A 10,463-nucleotide genomic window follows, 5' to 3' on the forward strand; every position below is an offset into this window, starting at 1 on the left:
GTTTTTTTTTAACTAATGAAAATTGCTAAGTGTAAAAGTAGAATAAGAAATTTGTCTATATGATATTAGAAAAGCCACATAAAACAAACAGCAAAATATATGTGTAGATGGCAAATAAGACAGGTGTTCAACTTTACTAGGCACCAAGAAAATGAAACCACAGTGTGTACTCCACTGGGATGGTTAATTTCATGTGTCAACTTGACTGGGCTAAGGGATGTGTGGATAGCTGGTAAAATATTACTTCTGGGTGTGTCTGTGAGATTGTTTCCAGAGGTGATTAGCATTTGAATCTGAGACTGAGTAAGGAAAATCTGCCCTCATTATGCAATCCGTTGAGGCCCCCAATAGAACAAAAAGGTAGAGGAAGGGCAAATTTCCTCTCCCTTCTTAAATTGGGATGTCTATCTTCTGTTCTCAGACACTAGAGCTCCTGGTTCTTTCAGGCCTTTAAGGACTCCAGCTGGCCTTCTCCAAATTCAACTCCATGGTTCTCAGTTTTTGGATTTGGACTGAATTACAGCACTGGCTTTCCTGGGTCTCCAATTCTTTGTATAAGGAATTTACTATATACGTATACATATATATGTAGTAAATTATACACACACACACACACAGATATATACATATACACATACGCCTCCTATTGGTTCTGTTTCCCTGGAGAACACTCACTAACACACACACATATACCAGAGTGCCTAAATGATAAAAGATGGAAAAGGCCAAGTGAAGATAGCAGAAGTCTCATATGGTACTGGTAGAAAGGAAACTTGGTACAAATACGTCAAAGATCTGTTTAGCAGTATCTATTTAAACTGAATACATACATACCCTGTTACCTGACAATTCCACTTTAAGGTATATTTCCAACAGAAATGTGTATATACATTCACCTAAACACATGGACCAGAATGTTCATAGCATAACCTTAAGCCAAAAACTACCAAATGTCCATCACTAATTGAATGAATAAATGCCTTGGAGTACATTCACACAATCGATACTCTACAACTATGAAGGTAAATCATCTATAATTGCACACAAAAATATGAATTAATCTCACAAAAATGGAGTCCAATAAAAGAAGCCAGATATAAAAGCATATACATGTAAGATTTCATTCATACAAAGTACAAAAACAGATGAAACTAACTAATGTCATGTGTATGATATTTATGTCATGAAGGTGCAAAGAGGAAGTCAAGTGCCCACAAGATGAATAGAAGTATTCATCCTCCATACTTTCCCCTTCTCCCATGAGAGGGTCCCACCACAAGCATGACTCACAATAAAACTAAGACAATTTTTCATATGAATGCTGTTGCTAAAGCCAAGAATAAGAAGGCACAAAGCCATAGAGACACTTAATGCTGCTCACAGTAGACAGAATGCTGTTCCCACACATACAGACCCTGGCTATCAAGAAAGTAGTTTTGCTTTACTTTTCCCATTTATGTTCCCATCAGAGCACATAAATACTGTGATTTAGGCTATAGTTATAAATGAAAACTTGTTGGGTGTGATGTGGTAGAGAGAAGCATTAGTAAGTAGGGTGCTAAAGAATACAAGTGGACTTATTTAATGTTTTACACCAAGACACTTGCCAGAAACTGTTATAAACATTTACTTTACTCACAATCTTATGAGAAAAGTTGCAGGTGGATATTGCAACAAGACTCCTGTAATTTGTTTAAACTGTGTACAAACCAATCACATAAAGGCTCAAAAGACATCCACAGAGGATATTGCTGTAATTGAATGCAATTTACAACGAAGATAATCTGACATGTATTTAGTGACGTGTATGAAAGCTAATTTTGCTAGATAATGAGCAAGTGGTATATGATATGGTTTGGCTCTGTGTCCCCACCCAAATCGCATTGTGAATTGTAATACCTATATGTCAAGGGAAGAACCTAAAGGGAAGTGATTGGATCATGGGGGTGGTTTTTCCCATGCCGTTTGCATGATAGTGAGGGAGTTTTCACAAGATCTGATGGTTCTAAAGTGTGGCACTTCCCCTTCACTTTTTCTCTTTGTCTCTCCTCCGGCTACCATGTAATAATATGTCTTGCTTCCTCTTTGACTTCTGCCATGAGTGTAAGTTTCCTGAGACCTCCTCATCCAGGTGGAACTGTAAGTCAGTGAAACCTCTTTTATTTATAAATTTCCCAGTCTCAGGTAATATCTTTATAGCAGTATAAAAATGGACTAATACAGTACATATAAGTAGTTAAATGAGGATTATTCTTACTGGTCAACGAAGTCTCACTCTCTCTCTCTCACTAATTCTCTACCTTACAACGTTTTACATGGTCAAGATCCTTCTTTTCTTCTTGTATGCCTGTGGCAGAGGCTGGCACCAAAAATTCTCACCAAATGATTGTTGAATGGAGAAATTACCATACTGATAATTTATCCTAGACCTCTCTCTTTCATCAGGGTTTCTGTGCTCCACCCATCCATAATGGTCACCCTCTGTGGGGTCCTTGACACATTTCTCTTTTCTTTTTCACCTTCCATTTCCCAGAGCTACTTGTCTAACTGCTTATCACTTACCACCCACAACACCCACCCTTCTCCATGCACAAATCTTCCTATCTCATGCCTGGGCTTAAAAATATGAAAGAAGTAGAACTCTGGGATACATGCAGATGGCAAATCAAAAAAGGCTGTCTGTACATTAGAATCACTTGGGGAATTTTAAAATATACTGATGGCCATATACCCTGCTGCCAGAAATTCCTACTTGGTTTGTCTGGGGTGGATCCTTGGCAGCTGTATTTTTAAAAGTGTGCCAGTTAATCCCAATGCAGACAGGGCTAAGAACTACTGCCTAGAGGATTAATGTATTCACTAGTTGTGGGGAAGGACCATGAATATTAGAGGACATAGGATAAAGGAGAAAGGGCTATAAATGTAAACTCTGGGCATCTTGAGGCATAAAGAAAAATGACTTGGAGTGGGAGAAAAACCAGCTGAGCAAGAAGACTTATCCTTGGTCAGGGATTGGGTCCTACTGAAAAGAAGCTGACAACCCTCAGACATACCTCTACTCAGTCCTAAGCAGCTACTAGCAAGTGAGCTTCTCTGTTGGCTCTATTAAGGATAGGAAAGCCTGATTTTAATCTGATGAAGAAAGGACAGAGTAAGGACAGAGCACAGGACTCTGCGCATATGAAAAGTTGAGGAAGCTATAGTGAGAATAGTCTGTTTTTTCCCGGGTGCAGTGGCTTTGGCACCCTTCTTCTGCCTGCCAACCCACCTTCAGCACCACATTCCCATCTGCTACATGTGCTGCTTCAGCCCAGGGCCACCACACATTCTCTTTTCACTCCTTCTCTGGAATTCTACTTTTACTCTACAGTGATCTTTGGTGGGAGTGTTTTGATAGTTGTTATTGTTTTACTACAAATTTAGCTTGTAATTCATCACAAGGAAGATTACTTCCCTAAGGAAACTTCAAGTGTGGGCTTTAGAATCAAATCAACCTAAGTTTGAACGTTCATTTGATCATTTATTAGTTCTAAGACCTTGGGTAATTGATTCTTTGAGCTCCAGTTACTTTCATTATATGAAGTGGAAATGATAATATCTACCTCAAAAGGTTTTGTAAGGATTAGACGTGATCATAATAAGAATGTTCCTGAAAATTAGAAGGTGCATAACAAACATTAGTTTTCTTCCCCTCTGGATAAAACCTATCTTTCAGGCTGGCATTGTCCAATGCGGTAGCCACTAGCTACATGTAGCCATTTAAATTTAAATTAACTAAAAGTATTTAAAATTTAAAATTCAGGGTTTTTTTTTCCTTTGGTTCCACCAGCAACATATCAAGTGCTGAAAAGCCACATATAGCCAGTGTATACTTGTTTGGATAGCACAGGTGTGGAGGCCAAAGCAACTCCATCTTGGATGCTAAGCTGCCATGTTGGTTTCTGATTAACTGCTGTTCCAGGAAGGCCTCTAAGAGTTCCAATTGTTCCTTGTGTAAGAGCCAGTACTTACTGTAAATCCTGCTCTTAGGTCAAATAACCTTGATGTTATTGTAGATCAATTATTCTACACATCCCTTCTGCATTATGTATACCCTTTCCCTATCGTATATAAGCCCTGGGTTGGGGGAGAAATAGCATGGGGATCCATCATCTTATCCCACTGTCACCCAAGACACAGACATGGCTTCTGTTTGTAAGTCTCTATTAATTGTTTCTTTCTCAGAAAATTGATTTGTCAGCCTTTCTTCAGCCTCTTAGCTTCCTCAGACTTTGAGGAAGGTTTGCATTCTGCCCATGACAGAACAACAGATAATACAACATTTTCATCATTGTAGGAAGTTCTCATGGGCTGTGCTGCTATACCACTAGAGCTTGCTTAAGTGCAGCTACATTGAAGATGAGTATCATCTATGAAGCCCACTGGCCAAGCAATGAGATACAAAACACATGCCTTTTCTTGGTGTCTACTCCTAAAAAGAAACATACCAAAAAAAAAAGAGAGAGAGAAGATGCTGAGGAATCTCAAAATAAGCCCACCCTTACTCAGCAATTTTGCTGAGGATGGGCAGGTTCTTTTAGTCTTTAGCTCTGTGTAACCAAATAAAGTCATCCAACATTGTCAAGCAAAGCCATATTTGCCATAAGTTTTATACATTCTTCACTCACAGCTTTTAGACACTGACTTGGTCAACTTTAAATCCATTTCACAAACAACCTGGGCTAAATTAAGCAATGTGGCAGAGCTATGAGGCACAGAGCCTTTTGCGATCATCTAACCCATCATCTCAGACTTTGAAGTTGCCTTTTATCTTAATTGCGATGCCTAGGTCAGCCTGCCAGTAATTGCCATCTGATGCCTATAGTCTCCAGGTCACCAGTTCAGATCATGACTTGTTTAAGCAGGAAAAACAAGAACATGATGGGCCATAGGGTGTGGCTGTGTGTGCAGTCTATGCACTATACAAGTCCATAAAGTGCCCTTTACAATGTTATCATTATAAATTTGTATATTATTCTGACAATTGCCTAGAAAATAATAATAATGTATTAAGAAAGGTGTGGATTTCCTTAGCTTTCACAAAGATACTTTATATATTAGCTGCAGAGGTGAGTGAGTGGTTTACTCTTAACCTAAAGGACAGAAAACAGATAAAGATGTTGAAATCTTTAAGGGAATTTTAGCATTGGGGTCCAAGAATGTTCTGCATATCCACAGAAGTCTTTGTTCTAAATGCTAAAGAAATTCTGCCTTATGATTCTCTAGACTGGATCAGCCTTGCTCTCTGGATCTTCCCTAATTCTCTGACCAGACTCCATGGATTTTCCCTAATTCTGACCAGACTACCAACACAATGGTTCTCAAGCCTGGCTCTCTATTCATCTGAGGAGGTTTTTTTTTTTTTTTTAATAGCTTGTTTTAAACGTTAGTTCAGACTAATAAATCAGTATCTCTATGGGTGGAGCCCAGGCAACAGTATTTTGTAAAAATGTCTAATGTCAACAGGGTTAAGAATTGCTCCTCTGGCATATGGAGAAAAATGTAAAGGAAAATGAGACTTGATGTCCTAAGCCTAGATTAAACTGTTAAATAGAAGAAAGCTTCTTAAATATACTCGCACAGGGCTTTCAGTCACTAAGACCAAACAGAACTGAAAACAGAAATAATTTTTTTACAGCAATGTAATCTAGTGTACACGATTGTGGAGCAGGTCTTCATTGCTCAATTTAAAAGTTTAGAAGTGCACCACAAAAGGTAAAGAAATAACATCAACCTTTATTGATAAACTGCTCTGGAATGCTCAGTGTAAGCCCTAAAATGTCAGAAGAAGTGAGAAAAGAAATGAAGGAGAAGAGAAAGAGGAAGTTAGACCAGAAATTTACCATTTAAAAACAGAAATTTGCCCCCAACTAAGTGCTGTATATAACACAGCATCCCAAAGCCCTATCTCAGGAAGAGCAGGGCTCACTGTGATCAGAGGCATAAGTGGCATAACCACAAGGGAATCTAAGGCTACCTTCCAAAAACTGTGGCTTCATTATTTAGAAGACCTCTAAATACCTGCTAAATAAATAAATGAGACCTATGCTAGCTTGTTTTGGTTGATAATTGTTTAGTCATGTTACCCAGTTCAAGAGTGTTCTCTGAGTCATGGTTTATACTCAATTCACATTCAAGTCTAAGACAGCAAGTCCCCTTGAAACCTCCCTGGAATTAAATCTGCCCTGCCAATCCTTCCTGTGCCATCTCAAATGTGAGTCAGTGCTTTGCTGTCTTCTTTTGGCACCCCAATTTAGCAAGAAATGTTCAGAATTCCCAGAAAAGCAGACATTCTAACTGGTTCTTAGTAAAAGAGCCAATCTCATAAATGTATGCTGTATTTTCAAATACATGTTCTGAATCTAAAAATACACTTCTACTTTGCATTCATGTACAGCTGTGTCGAATGAAGATAGATGCTAAAAAAAATTAGTACTAAAAACGTACTTACCCTTCCTCCATTTTTACTCATACATATTTTTATAACTTTCAAAGCCTAGTTCGCCTCTCATATCTTCCATTAACTCTTCCCAGCCCAAAGTAACCTCTTCCCACTTGGGATTTATCTTGTCTGACCTCGTTTAGTACTTATTTGTATATTATATTATGGCACCTCCCTTAGTCATCATATAAGACTGTGTTTTTCACCTGTTATACTCTTCAAATGTGGTCATGGTGCATAGTGCATAGGGGAAGAACATATGCTTTATAGCATTCACTAAATGTTAGATGAATTCATCATGAAACAGTATCACTTCATGAGCCAATATTATCTCATATCTACACTATTAGGAGAAGACAAAATAGTATGTCAAGATATCAAATAAAGTGACCTGGTTTTCTCACAACTGTAGGACCCAAATGTCATCCATCACTGAATTCCTTTAATGTGTCATGTACCAGAAACATGGTGGGGAGGGGCGGGTTTCCAATGCTTCACAGGTAGAGGCATGTGCTGCCAAAGGAAACTTTGGAAAGGGAGAGGAGGATTGCTGCCAACTAAACTATGACATGTCATTGATTACAAAATACAGTTGATTTCAAAGATGTTAAAATGTGAAAAAGCATTTATCTTAAAATGGATGAAATATGGTAAATGACTATAATTTTTTTTTCAAAATGAAGATGATAGTAACAAAAGGTAGAAACTTCATTCATTAAAATATTATCATAAATCACAGAACAATTTTTTTCTAAAAGAGAGGAGGCAGAGCTTAGACTTGCCTCTAAAACAGTGAGCACGAGACCAAACCCATGATCATGTCCAGGTCTGGTAATGGCCTATAATACACCAAGTACCCAATTACATGCTCAGAAAGTGAACTACTAGAAAAAAACAAAAGTTATGATGTTATGGCCTTTGCTTCAAGAGTGCATGAAAGTTGCAAAATGAAGTCCTGGAAGAGTACAGTAATATGAGTTTCATGGTTTTTTTTTTTTAAAGAAATGAGGTTGCTATGCTGTTACGCACTGTGAGTCCTCATGCAGCATACTTACAAGGTGGCCCATGCTGAGCCTTTAGTGGCTGGAATCTGCCTACTCATGATCACATTCAAAAGAGCGGTTACTACTTCCTTTGCATGACTTTGTATGAAATTTACCACACATATTTTTTAGTCTGTTTAGTTGTGTACACAACAGTGGATGGCAGAAAGAGTGCACCTTGTGTGCCTCTGTGTTTTCCTGGGTGCTGTGCACAGCGCCTTATACATGGTAAGTAAGCCTTTGTAGAATGTGAAGAATACATGAGCAAAGAACTGACCTAAGGGAAGGCAGTGTTATCACTTAGTTCTGGGGTCAGCAGTTACCCAACGAATCATTTAAGAACAATGCATGAAATTGATACTGTGCCGAATGTTAGTCAAAAGATGAGTAGTGGGGTTCTTAAGAGAAGGTTCATGAGAATGTCTTCCCTGAATTTATGATGCCCATCTAGCTTTGAATGGACTGCAATCCTAAACAATCTTTTTAAACAACCAATGTCAACATCAACAGCCAATTCAGCAATCTTGCCTTTTATCGTTTCCATCCCAAGACATCCCTTTATTTAACAATTAAGTAGAATCTAATAGATATATTTAAGTGTCCCAAGTGAAAATATTTCTTTTGTTTCCAACTTAGATGTTTAACCATGCTAGGATTCCTGCATATTATTTATAATACATTTAATCAGAACCCAACAGAGTTACAGAGATCCCTCTACACATGCACACTGGCAATGTTGAGCAAGTTTTAGATGACTCTAGAACTGCTTTGATGTACATTAACAGGAGCCCAGAAACCTTCTAAACTCAGATAAAGTAAAAACAAATTAATTTTGCTCTTACCCCCAGAACTCTCTTCTTCATCAAGATCTACACAGGGAGAATTGGCCCAGAGGTAGCCAAGATCCACCCAATTGCTATAGAGGTGTTCCTCCTGGCAGCACTGCAGATGCTGCTGCATTATCTCCTTCCTGCTTTACAGTGAATCACAGTGCCATCTGGGCTATCTGTTCTGAGAATGCACAAGGGAAAAGAAGACGACATCATGCAGACCTGCACCATGTCTCATGCGTGGAAGAGAGACCATCATCTGCCAGTGCCATCAATTAAATAACGGTCCCTGGATTCCTGGTGCCCCTTGCTGTGCTGGCCCTTTGTGATGCAGGTTTCTGCAGAGGGAATACAATATTAGGTTTAGACTAAATGAGACAGAAAGATAATAAAGAACTTATATATATATTAGTATTATATTAATATATAAATATTGATAAAAATATATAAATAACAAATATATTTGATCATATATTTATATATAGTCATGTCCACCTAATGACACTTTGATCAAATGAAGATATGACAGTGGTCCTGTAAGATTATAATACAAAATTTTTACTGTACCTTTTCTATGTTTAGCTATGTTTAGGTGCATAAATACTCAGCATTGTGTCATAATTAACTTCAGTATTTGGTATAGTAACATGTTGTACAGGTTTGTAGCCTAGGAGCAATAGGCTATACCATATAGCCTACCTGTGTAGCAGACCATACCATCTAATTTTGTGTAAGTACATTCTATGATGTTAGCACAATGGCAAAATTGCCTAATGACACATTTCTCAGAATGTATCAGCATTAATAAGCAGGGTATAACTGTATATTTATATAGTATGTTTATATACTGTATATTTATGTAGTATGTTTATATACTGTATATTTATACAGCATAAATATACTGTATGTTTATATAGTATATATTACATATAAACACATGTAAATACTGTATAAAGTATATATTTATATAGTATATATGTAAGTTTATATATAATATGTAATATATACTATATGTATATATGTAATATATATAATATATATGTGTACTTATATATAAGTAAGTTTACATAAGTAACTTTAATATATATTACACATATACTATACATATATGTTATATACATTACATATTATACAAACTTACATATATACTATATAAATATACAGTTATGCCTTGCCTATTGATGGTGATACATTTACATATAAATTCTCCTTAACTGTGTTCTGAGAAACAGCGTCCTGAGAGATGAGAATAGATACTGCTTGCTAATGGTCTGGAAAGGCTACGTGCCTTGTCCTTTCTTAGTCAGAATGCTCACTTGCACATTTAAGTCTCTTAGAAATCTTGTTCCAAAAAAAGTTTAAACCTATTTAACGGAGGGTCCCAAAGACTTTATTTTGTAGCACACTTAACTGTAAAAGTATAGCACAGAACACTGGATTTGAAGAATGGAAACCTAAAGTAACCTGAATTTCTTTCTTTACAATTCATGTCTAACTAAAGTACTGCCTTAATTATGGGCTTATAAATATTATCCTTGGAAAATGAACATCAGACTTGTGAGAATCAAGCCACAGACTCAAAATTAGACTAGGCCCTTTTCTGTAAAGCAGTTACTCTAATTGTGACATGAGTTAAAACTCTGGGTTCCAAAATTTTTTCAGACTTCATGACTTCATTCAGGAATCCTAATAACAACTGTGGTCGTCATCCATTAAAAATGCAACTTGCCTAGTGTTTTACAGACAAGACAAAAAAGTTATTTGGACTGACCTGCTTTCATTACTGCCCTAACAGTAAATATGTAAACAATTTAAACCAAGCAAACACTTTCACTAAACATAATAAAATTCATTGCCATCGCTGCTTTATCAGGGAAAAGAACTCTGAAAAACTTGTCAAATAAATAAATGATCTGTGCCTTTCCTTGTCACTCTTCTCATTTTCAGCCAGTTTAATAAATAAAATTGATGATTTTGGGAAAGTTTTGGGCCAGCTATTCCAATTGTAACATTCCTTTACCTAAATATCAGTGAACCACAACATTCCAAGCTTTGAGGTAAAAACTGTGTCCTGCATTTATTTTGACACGTATCATAAAGCAGCATCGA

The 10,463-nt window shown here is 37.0% G+C and overlaps 1 protein-coding gene across 3 annotated transcripts in view; it reads right to left on the bottom strand.

Moving 5' to 3' along the window:
* Positions 1–8,693, bottom strand: part of LOC108590610 (uncharacterized) — a 144,369-nt gene extending 135,676 nt beyond the window's left edge. For 2 of the 3 annotated variants that reach the window (XR_013532214.1, XM_078365148.1), the window contains exon 1: positions 8,367–8,692. The gene's annotated coding sequence lies outside the window, so the exon portion shown is untranslated. Of the gene's footprint in view, positions 1–8,366 lie in introns of all 3 variants that reach the window. The other variant, XR_013532211.1, reaches the window with a different exon arrangement.
* Between the last annotated feature and the right edge of the window lie 1,770 nt (positions 8,694–10,463).

The sequence above is a fragment of the Callithrix jacchus genome, chromosome 2 (assembly GCF_049354715.1).
Source record: "Callithrix jacchus isolate 240 chromosome 2, calJac240_pri, whole genome shotgun sequence".
Taxonomy (NCBI): Eukaryota; Metazoa; Chordata; class Mammalia; order Primates; family Cebidae; genus Callithrix; species Callithrix jacchus.